This window comes from Ascaphus truei, unplaced genomic scaffold (genome assembly GCF_040206685.1).
Source record: "Ascaphus truei isolate aAscTru1 unplaced genomic scaffold, aAscTru1.hap1 HAP1_SCAFFOLD_883, whole genome shotgun sequence".
In the NCBI taxonomy this organism is placed as follows: Eukaryota; Metazoa; Chordata; class Amphibia; order Anura; family Ascaphidae; genus Ascaphus; species Ascaphus truei.
The window spans coordinates 121,676-142,852 of record NW_027457222.1 but is presented as its reverse complement, the minus strand read 5'-3'; positions in this window follow the sequence as shown (position 1 = coordinate 142,852).

Below are 21,177 nucleotides of genomic sequence, written 5' to 3'. Positions count from 1 at the left end.
GCTGTAACTTACATATACAATATAAGTGCAAGCTGTAACTTACATATACAATATAAGTGCAAGCTGTAACTTACATATACAATATAAGTGCAAGCTGTAACTTACATATACAATATAAGTGCAAGCTGTAACTTACATATACAATATAAGTGCAAGCTGTAACTTACATATACAATATAAGTACAAGCTGTAACTTACATATACAATATAAGTGCAAGCTTTAACTTACAAATACAATATAAGTGCAAGCTGTAACTTACATATACAATATAAGTGCAAGCTGTAACTTACATATACAATATAAGTGCAAGCTGTAACTTACATATACAATATAAGTGCAAGCTGTAACTTACATATACAATATAAGTGCAAGCTGTAACTTACATATACAATATAAGTGCAAGCTGTAACTTACATATACAATATAAGTACAAGCTGTAACTTACATATACAATATAAGTGCAAGCTGTAACTTACATATACAATATAAGTGCAAGCTGTAACTTACATATACAATATAAGTGCAAGCTGTAACTTACATATACAATATAAGTGCAAGCTGTAACTTACATATACAATATAAGTGCAAGCTGTAACTTACATATACAATATAAGTGCAAGCTGTAACTTACATATACAATATAAGTACAAGCTGTAACTTACAAATACAATATAAGTGCAAGCTGTAACTTACAAATACAATATAAATGCAAGCTGTAACTTACATATACAATATAAGTGCAATATAAGTGCAAGCTGTAACTTACATATACAATATAAGTGCAAGCTGTAACTTACATATACAATATAAGTGCAAGCTGTAACTTACATATACAATATAAGTGCAAGCTGTAACTTACATATACAATATAAGTGCAAGCTGTAACTTACATATACAATATAAGTGCAAGCTGTAACATACATATACAATATAAGTGCAAGCTGTAACTTACATATACAATATAAGTGCAAGCTGTAACTTACATATACAATATAAGTGCAAGCTGTAACTAACATATACAATATAAGTGCAAGCTGTAACTTACATATACAATATAAGTGCAAGCTGTAACTTACTATACAATATAAGTGCAAGCTGTAACTTACAAATACAATATAAGTGCAAGCTGTAACTTACATATACAATATAAGTGCAAGCTGTAACTTACATATACAATATAAGTGCAAGCTGTAACTTACATATACAATATAAGTGCAAGCTGTAACTTACATATACAATATAAGTGCAAGCTGTAACTTACATATACAATATAAGTACGAGCTGTAACTTACATATACAATATAAGTGCAAGCTGTAACTTACATATACAATATAAGTGCAAGCTGTAACTTACATATACAATATAAGTACAAGCTGTAACTTACATATACAATATAAGTACAAGCTGTAACTTACATATACAATATAAGTGCAAGCTGTAACTTACATATACAATATAAGTGCAAGCTGTAACTTACATATACAATATAAGTGCAAGCTGTAACTTACATATACAATATAAGTACAAGCTGTAACTTACATATACAATATAAGTGCAAGCTGTAACTTACATATACAATATAAGTGCAAGCTGTAACTTACATATACAATATAAGTGCAAGCTGTAACTTACATATACAATATAAGTGCAAGCTGTAACTTACATATACAATATAAGTGCAAGCTGTAACTTACATATACAATATAAGTACAAGCTGTAACTTACATATACAATATAAGTGCAAGCTGTAACTTACATATACAATATAAGTGCAAGCTGTAACTTACATATACAATATAAGTGCAAGCTGTAACTTACATATACAATATAAGTGCAAGCTGTAACTTACATATACAATATAAGTGCAAGCTGTAACTTACATATACAATATAAGTGCAAGCTGTAACTTACATATACAATATAAGTACAAGCTGTAACTTACATATACAATATAAGTGCAAGCTTTAACTTACAAATACAATATAAGTGCAAGCTGTAACTTACATATACAATATAAGTGCAAGCTGTAACTTACATATACAATATAAGTGCAAGCTGTAACTTACATATACAATATAAGTGCAAGCTGTAACTTACATATACAATATAAGTGCAAGCTGTAACTTACATATACAATATAAGTGCAAGCTGTAACTTACATATACAATATAAGTACAAGCTGTAACTTACATATACAATATAAGTGCAAGCTGTAACTTACATATACAATATAAGTGCAAGCTGTAACTTACATATACAATATAAGTGCAAGCTGTAACTTACATATACAATATAAGTGCAAGCTGTAACTTACATATACAATATAAGTGCAAGCTGTAACTTACATATACAATATAAGTGCAAGCTGTAACTTACATATACAATATAAGTACAAGCTGTAACTTACAAATACAATAAAAGTGCAAGCTGTAACTTACAAATACAATATAAGTGCAAGCTGTAACTTACATATACAATATAAGTGCAATATAAGTGCAAGCTGTAACTTACATATACAATATAAGTGCAAGCTGTAACTTACATATACAATATAAGTGCAAGCTGTAACTTACATATACAATATAAGTGCAAGCTGTAACTTACATATACAATATAAGTGCAAGCTGTAACTTACATATACAATATAAGTGCAAGCTGTAACATACATATACAATATAAGTGCAAGCTGTAACTTACATATACAATATAAGTGCAAGCTGTAACTTACATATACAATATAAGTGCAAGCTGTAACTTACATATACAATATAAGTGCAAGCTGTAACTTACATATACAATATAAGTGCAAGCTGTAACTTACATATACAATATAAGTGCAAGCTGTAACTTACAAATACAATATAAGTGCAAGCTGTAACTTACATATACAATATAAGTGCAAGCTGTAACTTACATATACAATATAAGTGCAAGCTGTAACTTACATATACAATATAAGTGCAAGCTGTAACTTACATATACAATATAAGTGCAAGCTGTAACTTACATATACAATATAAGTACGAGCTGTAACTTACATATACAATATAAGTGCAAGCTGTAACTTACATATACAATATAAGTGCAAGCTGTAACTTACATATACAATATAAGTACAAGCTGTAACTTACATATACAATATAAGTACAAGCTGTAACTTACATATACAATATAAGTGCAAGCTGTAACTTACATATACAATATAAGTGCAAGCTGTAACTTACATATACAATATAAGTGCAAGCTGTAACTTACATATACAATATAAGTACAAGCTGTAACTTACATATACAATATAAGTGCAAGCTGTAACTTACATATACAATATAAGTGCAAGCTGTAACTTACATATACAATATAAGTGCAAGCTGTAACTTACATATACAATATAAGTGCAAGCTGTAACTTACATATACAATATAAGTGCAAGCTGTAACTTACATATACAATATAAGTACAAGCTGTAACTTACATATACAATATAAGTGCAAGCTGTAACTTACATATACAATATAAGTGCAAGCTGTAACTTACATATACAATATAAGTGCAAGCTGTAACTTACATATACAATATAAGTGCAAGCTGTAACTTACATATACAATATAAGTGCAAGCTGTAACTTACATATACAATATAAGTGCAAGCTGTAACTTACATATACAATATAAGTGCAAGCTGTAACTTACATATACAATATAAGTGCAAGCTGTAACTTACATATACAATATAAGTGCAAGCTGTAACTTACATATACAATATAAGTGCAAGCTGTAACTTACATATACAATATAAGTGCAAGCTGTAACTTACATATACAATATAAGTGCAAGCTGTAACTTACATATACAATATAAGTGCAAGCTGTAACTTACATATACAATATAAGTGCAAGCTGTAACTTACATATACAATATAAGTGCAAGCTGTAACTTACATATACAATATAAGTACAAGCTGTAACTTACATATACAATATAAGTGCAAGCTTTAACTTACAAATACAATATAAGTGCAAGCTGTAACTTACATATACAATATAAGTGCAAGCTGTAACTTACATATACAATATAAGTGCAAGCTGTAACTTACATATACAATATAAGTGCAAGCTGTAACTTACATATACAATATAAGTGCAAGCTGTAACTTACATATACAATATAAGTGCAAGCTGTAACTTACATATACAATATAAGTACAAGCTGTAACTTACATATACAATATAAGTGCAAGCTGTAACTTACATATACAATATAAGTGCAAGCTGTAACTTACATATACAATATAAGTGCAAGCTGTAACTTACATATACAATATAAGTGCAAGCTGTAACTTACATATACAATATAAGTGCAAGCTGTAACTTACATATACAATATAAGTGCAAGCTGTAACTTACATATACAATATAAGTACAAGCTGTAACTTACAAATACAATATAAGTGCAAGCTGTAACTTACAAATACAATATAAGTGCAAGCTGTAACTTACATATACAATATAAGTGCAATATAAGTGCAAGCTGTAACTTACATATACAATATAAGTGCAAGCTGTAACTTACATATACAATATAAGTGCAAGCTGTAACTTACATATACAATATAAGTGCAAGCTGTAACTTACATATACAATATAAGTGCAAGCTGTAACTTACATATACAATATAAGTGCAAGCTGTAACATACATATACAATATAAGTGCAAGCTGTAACTTACATATACAATATAAGTGCAAGCTGTAACTTACATATACAATATAAGTGCAAGCTGTAACTAACATATACAATATAAGTGCAAGCTGTAACTTACATATACAATATAAGTGCAAGCTGTAACTTACTATACAATATAAGTGCAAGCTGTAACTTACAAATACAATATAAGTGCAAGCTGTAACTTACATATACAATATAAGTGCAAGCTGTAACTTACATATACAATATAAGTGCAAGCTGTAACTTACATATACAATATAAGTGCAAGCTGTAACTTACATATACAATATAAGTGCAAGCTGTAACTTACATATACAATATAAGTACGAGCTGTAACTTACATATACAATATAAGTGCAAGCTGTAACTTACATATACAATATAAGTGCAAGCTGTAACTTACATATACAATATAAGTACAAGCTGTAACTTACATATACAATATAAGTACAAGCTGTAACTTACATATACAATATAAGTGCAAGCTGTAACTTACATATACAATATAAGTGCAAGCTGTAACTTACATATACAATATAAGTGCAAGCTGTAACTTACATATACAATATAAGTACAAGCTGTAACTTACATATACAATATAAGTGCAAGCTGTAACTTACATATACAATATAAGTGCAAGCTGTAACTTACATATACAATATAAGTGCAAGCTGTAACTTACATATACAATATAAGTGCAAGCTGTAACTTACATATACAATATAAGTGCAAGCTGTAACTTACATATACAATATAAGTACAAGCTGTAACTTACATATACAATATAAGTGCAAGCTGTAACTTACATATACAATATAAGTGCAAGCTGTAACTTACATATACAATATAAGTGCAAGCTGTAACTTACATATACAATATAAGTGCAAGCTGTAACTTACATATACAATATAAGTGCAAGCTGTAACTTACATATACAATATAAGTGCAAGCTGTAACTTACATATACAATATAAGTACAAGCTGTAACTTACATATACAATATAAGTGCAAGCTTTAACTTACAAATACAATATAAGTGCAAGCTGTAACTTACATATACAATATAAGTGCAAGCTGTAACTTACATATACAATATAAGTGCAAGCTGTAACTTACATATACAATATAAGTGCAAGCTGTAACTTACATATACAATATAAGTGCAAGCTGTAACTTACATATACAATATAAGTGCAAGCTGTAACTTACATATACAATATAAGTACAAGCTGTAACTTACATATACAATATAAGTGCAAGCTGTAACTTACATATACAATATAAGTGCAAGCTGTAACTTACATATACAATATAAGTGCAAGCTGTAACTTACATATACAATATAAGTGCAAGCTGTAACTTACATATACAATATAAGTGCAATATAAGTGCAAGCTGTAACTTACATATACAATATAAGTGCAAGCTGTAACTTACATATACAATATAAGTGCAAGCTGTAACTTACATATACAATATAAGTGCAAGCTGTAACTTACATATACAATATAAGTGCAAGCTGTAACTTACATATACAATATAAGTGCAAGCTGTAACATACATATACAATATAAGTGCAAGCTGTAACTTACATATACAATATAAGTGCAAGCTGTAACTTACATATACAATATAAGTGCAAGCTGTAACTAACATATACAATATAAGTGCAAGCTGTAACTTACATATACAATATAAGTGCAAGCTGTAACTTACTATACAATATAAGTGCAAGCTGTAACTTACAAATACAATATAAGTGCAAGCTGTAACTTACATATACAATATAAGTGCAAGCTGTAACTTACATATACAATATAAGTGCAAGCTGTAACTTACATATACAATATAAGTGCAAGCTGTAACTTACATATACAATATAAGTGCAAGCTGTAACTTACATATACAATATAAGTACGAGCTGTAACTTACATATACAATATAAGTGCAAGCTGTAACTTACATATACAATATAAGTGCAAGCTGTAACTTACATATACAATATAAGTACAAGCTGTAACTTACATATACAATATAAGTACAAGCTGTAACTTACATATACAATATAAGTGCAAGCTGTAACTTACATATACAATATAAGTGCAAGCTGTAACTTACATATACAATATAAGTGCAAGCTGTAACTTACATATACAATATAAGTACAAGCTGTAACTTACATATACAATATAAGTGCAAGCTGTAACTTACATATACAATATAAGTGCAAGCTGTAACTTACATATACAATATAAGTGCAAGCTGTAACTTACATATACAATATAAGTGCAAGCTGTAACTTACATATACAATATAAGTGCAAGCTGTAACTTACATATACAATATAAGTACAAGCTGTAACTTACATATACAATATAAGTGCAAGCTGTAACTTACATATACAATATAAGTGCAAGCTGTAACTTACATATACAATATAAGTGCAAGCTGTAACTTACATATACAATATAAGTGCAAGCTGTAACTTACATATACAATATAAGTGCAAGCTGTAACTTACATATACAATATAAGTGCAAGCTGTAACTTACATATACAATATAAGTACAAGCTGTAACTTACATATACAATATAAGTGCAAGCTTTAACTTACAAATACAATATAAGTGCAAGCTGTAACTTACATATACAATATAAGTGCAAGCTGTAACTTACATATACAATATAAGTGCAAGCTGTAACTTACATATACAATATAAGTGCAAGCTGTAACTTACATATACAATATAAGTGCAAGCTGTAACTTACATATACAATATAAGTGCAAGCTGTAACTTACATATACAATATAAGTACAAGCTGTAACTTACATATACAATATAAGTGCAAGCTGTAACTTACATATACAATATAAGTGCAAGCTGTAACTTACATATACAATATAAGTGCAAGCTGTAACTTACATATACAATATAAGTGCAAGCTGTAACTTACATATACAATATAAGTGCAAGCTGTAACTTACATATACAATATAAGTGCAAGCTGTAACTTACATATACAATATAAGTACAAGCTGTAACTTACAAATACAATATAAGTGCAAGCTGTAACTTACAAATACAATATAAGTGCAAGCTGTAACTTACATATACAATATAAGTGCAATATAAGTGCAAGCTGTAACTTACATATACAATATAATTGCAAGCTGTAACTTACATATACAATATAAGTGCAAGCTGTAACTTACATATACAATATAAGTGCAAGCTGTAACTTACATATACAATATAAGTGCAAGCTGTAACTTACATATACAATATAAGTACAAGCTGTAACTTACATATACAATATAAGTGCAAGCTGTAACTTACATATACAATATAAGTGCAAGCTGTAACTTACATATACAATATAAGTGCAAGCTGTAACTTACATATACAATATAAGTGCAAGCTGTAACTTACATATACAATATAAGTGCAAGCTGTAACTTACATATACAATATAAGTGCAAGCTGTAACTTACATATACAATATAAGTACAAGCTGTAACTTACAAATACAATATAAGTGCAAGCTGTAACTTACAAATACAATATAAGTGCAAGCTGTAACTTACATATACAATATAAGTGCAATATAAGTGCAAGCTGTAACTTACATATACAATATAAGTGCAAGCTGTAACTTACATATACAATATAAGTGCAAGCTGTAACTTACATATACAATATAAGTGCAAGCTGTAACTTACATATACAATATAAGTGCAAGCTGTAACTTACATATACAATATAAGTACAAGCTGTAACTTACATATACAATATAAGTGCAAGCTGTAACTTACATATACAATATAAGTGCAAGCTGTAACTTACATATACAATATAAGTGCAAGCTGTAACTTACATATACAATATAAGTGCAAGCTGTAACTTACATATACAATATAAGTGCAAGCTGTAACTTACATATACAATATAAGTGCAAGCTGTAACTTACATATACAATATAAGTACAAGCTGTAACTTACAAATACAATATAAGTGCAAGCTGTAACTTACAAATACAATATAAGTGCAAGCTGTAACTTACATATACAATATAAGTGCAATATAAGTGCAAGCTGTAACTTACATATACAATATAAGTGCAAGCTGTAACTTACATATACAATATAAGTGCAAGCTGTAACTTACATATACAATATAAGTGCAAGCTGTAACTTACATATACAATATAAGTGCAAGCTGTAACTTACATATACAATATAAGTGCAAGCTGTAACTTACATATACAATATAAGTACAAGCTGTAACTTACAAATACAATATAAGTGCAAGCTGTAACTTACAAATACAATATAAGTGCAAGCTGTAACTTACATATACAATATAAGTGCAATATAAGTGCAAGCTGTAACTTACATATACAATATAAGTGCAAGCTGTAACTTACATATACAATATAAGTGCAAGCTGTAACTTACATATACAATATAAGTGCAAGCTGTAACTTACATATACAATATAAGTGCAAGCTGTAACTTACATATACAATATAAGTGCAAGCTGTAACTTACATATACAATATAAGTACAAGCTGTAACTTACAAATACAATATAAGTGCAAGCTGTAACTTACAAATACAATATAAGTGCAAGCTGTAACTTACATATACAATATAAGTGCAATATAAGTGCAAGCTGTAACTTACATATACAATATAAGTGCAAGCTGTAACTTACATATACAATATAAGTGCAAGCTGTAACTTACATATACAATATAAGTGCAAGCTGTAACTTACATATACAATATAAGTGCAAGCTGTAACTTACATATACAATATAAGTGCAAGCTGTAACTTACATATACAATATAAGTACAAGCTGTAACTTACAAATACAATATAAGTGCAAGCTGTAACTTACAAATACAATATAAGTGCAAGCTGTAACTTACATATACAATATAAGTGCAATATAAGTGCAAGCTGTAACTTACATATACAATATAAGTGCAAGCTGTAACTTACATATACAATATAAGTGCAAGCTGTAACTTACATATACAATATAAGTGCAAGCTGTAACTTACATATACAATATAAGTGCAAGCTGTAACTTACATATACAATATAAGTGCAAGCTGTAACTTACATATACAATATAAGTACAAGCTGTAACTTACAAATACAATATAAGTGCAAGCTGTAACTTACAAATACAATATAAGTGCAAGCTGTAACTTACATATACAATATAAGTGCAATATAAGTGCAAGCTGTAACTTACATATACAATATAAGTGCAAGCTGTAACTTACATATACAATATAAGTGCAAGCTGTAACTTACATATACAATATAAGTGCAAGCTGTAACTTACATATACAATATAAGTGCAAGCTGTAACTTACATATAAGTATCAGCTGGTTGTCCAATAGAAAATAAACATTCAGGGCTCTGTTTTTGTCACTGGTCTGCTTCAAGGTCCGCAGGTGTGTCCTGCATTAGTATGTGTCCGTCCCGCGCGCTGGGACACACTGACACTACAGGGTTCCTGTACCGCTTCTGGGTCTCGCGTCTCGCAGCACTTCCGGCACACACCCGCTGCACTTCCCGTACACACCCGCTGCACTTCCCGCACACACCTGCTGCACTTCTGGCACACACCCGCTGCACTTCTGGCACACGCCCGCTGCACTTCCGGCACACGCCCGCTGCACTTCCGGCACACACCCGCTGCACTTCCGGCACACACCCGCTGCACTTCCAGCACACGCCCGCTGCACTTCCGTACACACCCGCTGCACTTTCGTACACACCCGCTGCACTTCCGGCACACACCCGCTGCACTTCCGGCACACACCCGCTGCACTTCCGGCACACACCCGCTGCACTTCCGTACACACCCGCTGCACTTCCGGCACACACCCGCTGCACTTCCGGCACACACCCGCTGCACTTCTGGCACACACCCGCTGCACTTACGGCACACGCCCGCTGCACTTCTGGCACATACCCGCTGCACTTCCAGCACACACCCGCTGCACTTCTGGCACACACCCGCTGCACTTCTGGCACACACTCGCTGCACTTCTGGCACAGACCCGCTGCACTTCTGGCACACACTCGCTGCACTTCTGGCACAGACCCGCTGCACTCCCGGCACACACCCGCTGCACTTCCGGCACACACCCGCTGCACTTCCCGCACACACCCGCTGCACTTCCGGAACACACCCGCTGCACTTCCCGCACACACCCGCTGCACTTCCGGGACACACCCGCTGCACTTCTGGCACACACCCGCTGCACTTCCCGCACACACCCGCTGCACTTCCCGCACACACCCGCTGCACTTCTGGCACACACCCGCTGCACTTCCCGCACACACCCGCTGCACTTCTGGCACACACCCGCTGCACTTCCGGCACACGCCCGCTGCACTTCTGGCACACACCCGCTGCACTTCTGGCACACACCCGCTGCACTTCTGGCACACACCCGCTGCACTTCTGGCACACACCCGCTGCACTTCCCGCACACACCCGCTGCACTCCCGGCACACACCCGCTGCACTTCTGGCACACACCCGCTGCACTTCCAGCACACGCCCGCTGCACTTCCAGCAAACACCCGCTGCACTTCCGGCACACACCCGCTGCACTTCCGGGACACACCCGATGCACTTCCGGCACACACCCGATGCACTTCCGGGACACACCCGCTGCACTTCTGGCACACACCCGCTGCACTCCCGGCACACACCCGCTGCACTCCCGGCACACACCCGCTGCACTTCCAGCACACACCCGCTTCACTCCCGGGACACACCCGCTGCACTTCCCGCACACACCCGCTGCACTTCTGGCACACACCCGCTGCACTTCTGGCACACACCCGCTGCACTTCCCGCACACACCCGCTGCACTTCTGGCACACACCCGCTGCACTTCCGGCACACACCCGCTGCACTTCTGGCACACGCCCGCTGCACTTCCCGCACACACCCGCTGCACTTCCCGCACACACCCGCTGCACTCCCGGCACACACCCGATGCACTTCCGGCACACACCCGCTGCACTTCCGGGACACACCCGCTTCACTCCCGGCACACACCCGCTGCACTTCCGGCACACACCCGCTGCACTTCTGGCACACGCCCGCTGCACTTCCCGCACACACCCGCTGCACTTCCCGCACACACCCGCTGCACTCCCGGCACACACCTGATGCACTTCCGGGACACACCCGCTGCACTCCCGGCACACACCCGATGCACTTCCGGCACACACCCGCTGCACTTCCGGCACACCCGCTGCACTTCCGGCACACGCCTGATGCACTTACCGCACACACCCGCTGCACTTCCGGCACACCCGCTGCACTCCCGGCACACACCCGCTGCACTCCCGGCACACGCCCGCTGCACTCCCGCACACACCCGCTGCACTTCCGGCACACCCGCTGCACTCCCGGCACACACCCGCTGCACTTCCGGCACACGCCTGATGCACTTCCCGCACACACCCGCTGCACTTACAGCACACACCCGCTGCACTTCTGGCACACGCCCGCTGCACTTCCGGCACACGCCCGCTGCACTTCCAGCACACACCCGCTGCACTTCCAGCACACACCCGCTGCACTTCCGGCACACACCCGCTGCACTTCTGGCACACACCCGCTGCACTTCCGGCACACACCCGCTGCACTTCCGGCACACACCCGCTGCACTTCTGGCACACACCCACTGCACTTCTGGCACACGCCTGCTGCACTTCTGGCACACACCCGCTGCACTTAAAGCACACACCCGCTGCACTTACAGCACACACCCGCTGCACTTCTGGCACACACCCGCTGCACTCCCGGCACACACCTGGTGCACTTCCGGGACACACCCGCTGCACTCCCGGCACACACCCGATGCACTTCCGGGACACACCCGTTGCACTTCTGGCACACACCCGTTGCACTTCTGGCACACACCCGCTGCACTTTCTGCACACACCCGCTGCACGTCCGGCACACACCCGCTGCACTCCCGGCACACGCCTGATGCACTCCCGGCACACACCTGATGCACTTCTGTCACACACCCGCTGCGCTTCCCGCACACACCCGCTGCACTTCCGGCACACGCCTGATGCACTTACCGCACACACCTGATGCACTTCCCGCACACACCCGCTGCACTCCCGGCACACACCCGCTGCACTCCCGGCACACGCCCGCTGCACTCCCGGGACACACCCGCTGCACTCCCGGCACACACCTGATGCACTCCCGCACACACTCGCTGCACTTCCCTGACACACCCGCTGCACTTCCCTCACACACCCTTCCCCTCTCTGTTCTCCCAGTGCACCCCCAGCACACACACCCGCTGCACTCCCGGCACACACCCGATGCACTTCCGGGACACACCCGTTGCACTTCTGGCACACACCCGTTGCACTTCTGGCACACGCCCACTGCACTCCCGGCACACACCCGCTGCACTTCCCGCACACACCCGCTGCACTTTCGGCACACACCCGCTGCGCTTCCTGCACACACCCGCTGCACTTCCGGCACACGCCTGATGCACTTACCGCACACACCCGCTGCACTCCCGGCACACACCCGCTGCACTTCTGGCACACACCCGCTGCACTTCCGGCACACGCCCGCTGCACTTCCGGCACACACCTGATGCACTTCCGGGACACACCCGCTGCACTCCCGGCACACACCCGATGCACTCCCGGCACACACCCGATGCACTTCCGGGACACACCCGTTGCACTTCTGGCACACACCCGTTGCACTTCTGGCACACGCCCACTGCACTCCCGGCACACACCCGCTGCACTTCCCGCACACACCCGCTGCACTCCCGGCACACACCCGCTGCACTCCCGGCACACACCTGATGCACTTCCGGGACACACCCGCTGCACTCCCGGCACACACCCGATGCACTTCCGGGACACACCCGTTGCACTTCTGGCACACACCCGTTGCACTTCTGGCACACACCCGATGCACTTCCGGGACACACCCGTTGCACTTCTGGCACACACCCGTTGCACTTCTGGCACACGCCCACTGCACTCCCGGCACACACCCGCTGCACTTCCCGCACACACCCGCTGCACTCCCGGCACACACCCGCTGCACTCCCGGCACACACCCGCTGCACTCCCGGCACACACCCGCTGCACTCCCGGCACACACCCGCTGCACTTCTGGCACACACCCGCTGCACTTCCGGCACACGCCCGCTGCACTTCCGGCACACACCCGCTGCACTTCCAGCACACACCCGCTGCACTTCTGGCACACACCCGCTGCACATCCGGCACACACCCGCTGCACTTCTGGCACACACCCGCTGCACTTCTGGCACACACTCGCTGCACTTCCGGCACACGCCCGCTGCACTTCCCGCACACACCCGCTGCACTTCTGGCACACACTCGCTGCACTTCCGGCACACACCCGCTGCACTTCCCGCACACACCCGCTGCACTTCTGGCACACACCCGCTGCACTTCTGGCACACGCCCGCTGCACTTCCCGCACACACCCGCTGCACTTCCAGCACACACCCGCTGCACTTCTGGCACACACCCGCTGCACTTCCCGCACACACTCGCTGAACTTCCGGCACACGCCCGCTGCACTCCCGGCACACACCCGCTGCACTTCCAGCACACACCCGCTGCACTTCTGGCACACACCCGCTGCACTCCCGGCACACACCCGCTGCACTCCCGGCACACACCCGCTGCACTCCCGGCACACACACGCTGCACTTCTGGCACACGCCCGCTGCACTCCCGGCACACGCCCGCTGCACTTCCAGCACACACCCGCTGCACTTCCAGCACACACCCGCTGCACTTCCAGCACACACCCGCTGCACTTCCAGCACACGCCCGCTGCACTTCCCGCACACACCCGCTGCACTTCCAGCACACGCCCGCTGCACTTCCCGCACACACCCGCTGCACTTCCCGCACACACCCGCTGCACTTCCAGCACACACCCGCTGCACTTCCCGCACACACCCGCTGCACTTCCCGCACACACCCGCTGCACTTCCGGCACACACCCGCTGCACTTCCAGCACACACCCGCTGCACTTCCCGCACACACCCGCTGCACTTCCGGCACACACCCGCTGCACTTCTGGCACACACCCGCTGCACTCCCGGCACACACCCGCTGCACTTCTGGCACACACCCGCTGCACTCCCGGCACACACCCGCTGCACTTCCAGCACACACCCGCTGCACTCCCGGCACACACCCGCTGCACTTCCGGCACACACCCGCTGCACTTCCGGCACACACCCGCTGCACTTCCGGCACACACCCGCTGCACTCCCAGCACACACCCGCACACACCTGCACACAGCCGCACACACCCGCTGCACTTCCCGCTGCACTTTCCGCTCACACCCGCTGCACTTTCCGCACACACCTGCTGCACTTCCCGCACACACCCGCTGCACTTCTGGCACACACCCGCTGCACTTTCCGCACACACCCGCTGCACTTCCCGCACACACCCGATGCACTTCCGGCACACACCCGCTGCACTTCCGGCACACCCGCTGCACTTCCGGCACACCCGCTGCACTTCCGGCACACACCTGATGCACTTACGGGACACACCCGCTGCACTTCCGGCACACCCGCTGCACTTCTGGCACACACCCGCTGCACTTTCCGCACACACCCGCTGCACTTCCCGCACACACCCGATGCACTTCCCGCACACACCCGATGCACTTCCGGCACACACCCGCTGCACTTCCGGCACACCCGCTGCACTTCTGGCACACACCCGCTGCACTTTCCGCACACACCCGCTGCACTTCCCGCACACACCCGATGCACTTCTGGCACATACCCGCTGCACTTCCGGCACACACCCGCTGCACTTCCCGCACACACCCGCTGCACTTCCAGCACACACCCGCTGCACTTCCAGCACACGCCCGCTGCACTTCCCGCACACACCCGCTGCACTTCCGGCACACACCCGCTGCACTTCTGGCACACACCCGCTGCACTCCCGGCACACACCCGCTGCACTTCCAGCACACACCCGCTGCACTCCCGGCACACACCCGCTGCACTTCCGGCACACACCCGCTGCACTTCCGGCACACACCCGCTGCACTTCCGGCACACACCCGCTGCACTCCCAGCACACACCCGCACACACCTGCACACAGCCGCACACACCCGCTGCACTTCCCGCTGCACTTTCCGCTCACACCCGCTGCACTTTCCGCACACACCTGCTGCACTTCCCGCACACACCCGCTGCACTTCTGGCACACACCCGCTGCACTTTCCGCACACACCCGCTGCACTTCCCGCACACACCCGATGCACTTCCGGCACACACCCGCTGCACTTCCGGCACACCCGCTGCACTTCCGGCACACCCGCTGCACTTCCGGCACACACCTGATGCACTTACGGGACACACCCGCTGCACTTCCGGCACACCCGCTGCACTTCTGGCACACACCCGCTGCACTTTCCGCACACACCCGCTGCACTTCCCGCACACACCCGATGCACTTCCCGCACACACCCGATGCACTTCCGGCACACACCCGCTGCACTTCCGGCACACCCGCTGCACTTCTGGCACACACCCGCTGCACTTTCCGCACACACCCGCTGCACTTCCCGCACACACCCGATGCACTTCTGGCACATACCCGCTGCACTTCCGGCACACACCCGCTGCACTTCCGGCACACACCCGCTGCACTCCCAGCACACACCCGCACACACCTGCACACACCCGCACACACCCGCTGCACTTTCCGCTCACACCCGCTGCACTTTCCGCACACACCTGCTGCACTTCCCGCACACACCCGCTGCACTTCTGGCACACACCCGCTGCACTTTCCGCACACACCCGCTGCACTTCCCGCACACACCCGCTGCACTTCCGGCACACACCCGCTGCACTTCCGGCACACCCGCTGCACTTCCGGCACACGCCTGATGCACTTCCGGGACACACCCGCTGCACTTCCAGCACACACCCGCTGCACTTCCCGCACACACCAGCTGCACTTCCGGGACACACCCGCTGCACTTCCGGCACACACCTTTTGCACTTCCAGCACACGCCCGCTGCACTCCCGGCACACACCCGCTGCACTTCTGGCACACACCCGCTGCACTTCCCGCACACACCCGCTGCACTTACAGCACACACCCGCTGCACTTCTGGCACACGCCCGCTGCACTTCCGGCACACACCCGCTGCACTTCCAGGACACACCCGCTGCACTCCCGGCACACACCCGATGCACTTCCGGGACACACCCGTTGCACTTCTGGCACACACCCGTTGCACTTCTGGCACACGCCCGCTGCACTTTCGGCACACACCCGCTGCACTTCTGGCACACACCCGCTGCACTTCCGGCACACACCCGCTGCACTTCCGGCACACACCCTCTGCACTCCCGGCACACGCCTGATGCACTCCCGGCACACACCTGATGCACTTCTGTCACACACCCGCTGCGCTTCCCGCACACACCCGCTGCACTTCCGGCACACGCCTGATGCACTTACCGCACACACCTGATGCACTTCCCGCACACACCCGCTGCACTCCCGGCACACACCCGCTGCACTCCCGGCACACGCCCGCTGCACTCCCGGGACACACCCGCTGCACTCCCGGCACACACCCGCTGCACTCCCGCACACACTCGCTGCACTTCCCTGACACACCCGCTGCACTTCCCTCACACACCCTTCCCCTCTCTGTTCTCCCAGTGCACCCCCAGCACACACACCCGCTGCACTTCCGGCACACGCCTGATGCACTTACCGCACACACCTGATGCACTCCCGGCACACACCCGCTGCACTCCCGGCACACACCCGCTGCACTCCCGGCACACACCCGATGCACTTCCGGGACACACCCGTTGCACTTCTGGCACACACCCGCTGCACTTCTGGCACACACCTGCTGCACTTCCGGCACACACCCTCTGCACTTCTGGCAGACACCCGCTGCACTTCTGGCACACACCCGCTGCACTTCTGGCACACACCTGCTGCACTTCCGGCACACACCCTCTGCACTTCTGGCAGACACTCGCTGCACTTCCCGCTGCACTCCCGGCACACACCCGCTGCACTTCCGGCACACACCCGCTGCACTCCCGGCACACACCCGCTGCACTCCTGGCACACACCCGCTGCACTCCCGGCACACACCCGCTGCACTTCTGGCAGACACCCACTGCACTTCCGGCACACACCTTTTGCACTTCCGGGACACACCCGCTTCACTCCCGGCACACACCTGATGCACTTCCGGGACACACCCGTTGCACTTCTGGCACACACCCGCTGCACTCCCGGCACACACCCGCTGCACTTCCGGCACACACCCGCTGCACTTCTGGCACACGCCCACTGCACTTCCCGCACACACCCGCTGCACTTCCCGCACACACCCGCTGCACTCCCGGCACACACCTGCTGCACTTCCGGGACACACCCGCTGCACTCCCGGCACACACCCGATGCACTTCCGGCACACACCCGCTGCACTTCCGGCACACATCCGCTGCACTCCCGGCACACACCCGCTGCACTTCCGGCACACCCGCTGCACTTCCGGCACACGCCTGATGCACTTACCGCACACACCCGCTGCACTTCCGGCACACACCCGCTGCACTTCCGGCACACACCTTTTGCACTTCCGGGACACACCCGCTGCACTTCCAGCACACACCCGCTGCACTTCCCGCACACACCCGCTGCACTTACAGCACACACCCGCTGCACTTCTGGCACACGCCCGCTGCACTTCTGGCACACGCCCGCTGCACTTCTGGCACACGCCCGCTGCACTTCTGGCACACGCCCGCTGCACTTCCAGCACACGCCCGCTGCACTTCCAGCACACACCCGCTGCACTTACAGCACACACCCGCTGCACTTCTGGCACACACCCGCTGCACTTACAGCACACACCCGTTGCACTTACAGCACACACCCGCTGCACTTCTGGCACACACCCGCTGCACTTACAGCACACGCCCGCTGCACTTCCAGCACACACCCGCTGCACTTCTGGCACACACCCGCTGCACTCCCGGCACACACCTGATGCACTTCCGGGACACACCCGCTGCACTCCCGGCACACACCCGCTGCACTTCCGGCACACACCCGCTGCACTTCCGGCACACACCCGCTGCACTCCCGGCACACGCCTGATGCACTCCCGGCACACACCTGATGCACTTCTGTCACACACCCGCTGCGCTTCCCGCACACACCCGCTGCACTTCCGGCACACGCCTGATGCACTTACCGCACACACCTGATGCACTTCCCGCACACACCCGCTGCACTCCCGGCACACACCCGCTGCACTCCCGGCACACACCCGCTGCACTCCCGCACACACTCGCTGCACTTCCCTCACACACCCGCTGCACTTCCCTCACACACCCTTCCCCTCTCTGTTCTCCCAGTGCACCCCCAGCACACACACCCGCTGCACTCCCGGGACACACCCGCTGCACTCCCGGCACACACCCGCTGCACTCCCGGCACACACCCGCTGCACTCCCGGCACACACCCGCTGCACTCCCGGCACACACCCGCTGCACTCCCGGCACACACCCGCTGCACTCCCGGCACACACCCGCTGCACTCCCGCACACACTCGCTGCACTCCCGGCACACACCCGCTGCACTCCCGCACACACTCGCTGCACTTCCCTCACACACCCTTCCCCTCTCTGTTCTCCCAGTGCACCCCCAGCACACACTCGCTGCACTCCCGGCACACACCCGCTGCACTCCCGCACACACTCGCTGCACTTCCCGCACACACCCTTCCCCTCTCTGTTCTCCCAGTGCACCCCCAGCACACACACCCGCTGCACTCCCGGGACACACCCGCTGCACTCCCGGGACACACCCGCTGCACTCCCGGCACACACCCGCTGCACTCCCGGCACACACCCGCTGCACCCCCAGCACACACACCCGCTGCACTTCCGGCACACGCCTGATGCACTTACCGCACACACCTGATGCACTCCCGGCATACACCCGCTGCACTCCCGGCACACACCCGCTGCACTCCCGGCACACACCCGCTGCACTCCCGGCACACACCCGCTGCACTCCCGGCACACACCCGCTGCACTCCCGGCACACACCCGCTGCACTCCCGGCACACACCCGCTGCACTCCCGCACACACCCGCTGCACTTCCCTCACACACCCTTCCCCTCTCTGTTCTCCCAGTGCACCCCCAGCACACACACCCGCTGCACTCCCGGGACACACCCTTCCCCTCTCTGTTCTCCCAGTGCACCCCCAGCACACACACCCGCTGCACTCCCGGGACACACCCTTCCCCTCTCTGTTCTCCCAGTGCACCCCCAGCACACACACCCGCTGCACTCCCGGGACACACCCTTCCCCTCTCTGTTCTCCCAGTGCACCCCCAGCACACACACCCGCTGCACTCCCGGGACACACCCTTCCCCTCTCTGTTCTCCCAGTGCACCCCCAGCACACACAGCCGTGTCTCTCCTGCCCCTGTATAGCTGTCTCACCTCGGGGGACATCTTGCGGTTGAAGTCCGGCTTCCCGTTTATCTGTGCACACCTGGACAGGTACATGTGAGCTGCAGCTGAGTCCTGCTTGGTTAGGAGCCATCGAGCAGACTCAGGAACCCACCTGTGAGGAGGGTCAGACAGTCACTACAATGTAACGGTGCGTCCCACATAGGGCCAGGACAGCTAGTGGCAGGGAAGCATTTCCTGGGTTATATCTTGGGTTGTCTCTTGTGGTTGTGTCTGTCTCTTTTGTACATGCTCAGACTATCCACTGGTTACCCAGCATCAGATGGGTCCTCAAGGTCAGACTGACCACTGGTTACCCAGCATCAGATGGGCCCTCAAGGTCAGACTGACCACTGGTTACCCAGCATCAGATGGGCCCTCAAGGTCAGACTGACCACTGGTTACCCAGCATCAGATGGGCTCTCAAGGTCAGACTGACCACTGGTTACCCAGCATCAGATGGGCCCTCAAGGTCAGACTGACCACTGGTTACCCAGCATCAGATGGGCCCTCAAGGTCAGACTGACCACTGGTTACCCAGCATCAGATGGGCCCTCAAGGTCAGATTGACCACTTGTTACCCAGCATCAGATGGGCCCTCAAGGTCAGACTATCCACTGGTTACCCAGCATCAGATGGGCCCTCAAGGTCAGACTGGCCACTGGTTACCCAGCATCAAGTGGGCCCTCAAGGTCAGACTGACCACTGGTTACCCAGCATCGGGTGGGCCCTCAAGGTCAGACTGACCACTGGTTACCCAGCATCAGGTGGGCCCTCAAGGTCAGACTGACCACTGGTTACCCAGCATCAGATGGGCCCTCAAGGTCAGA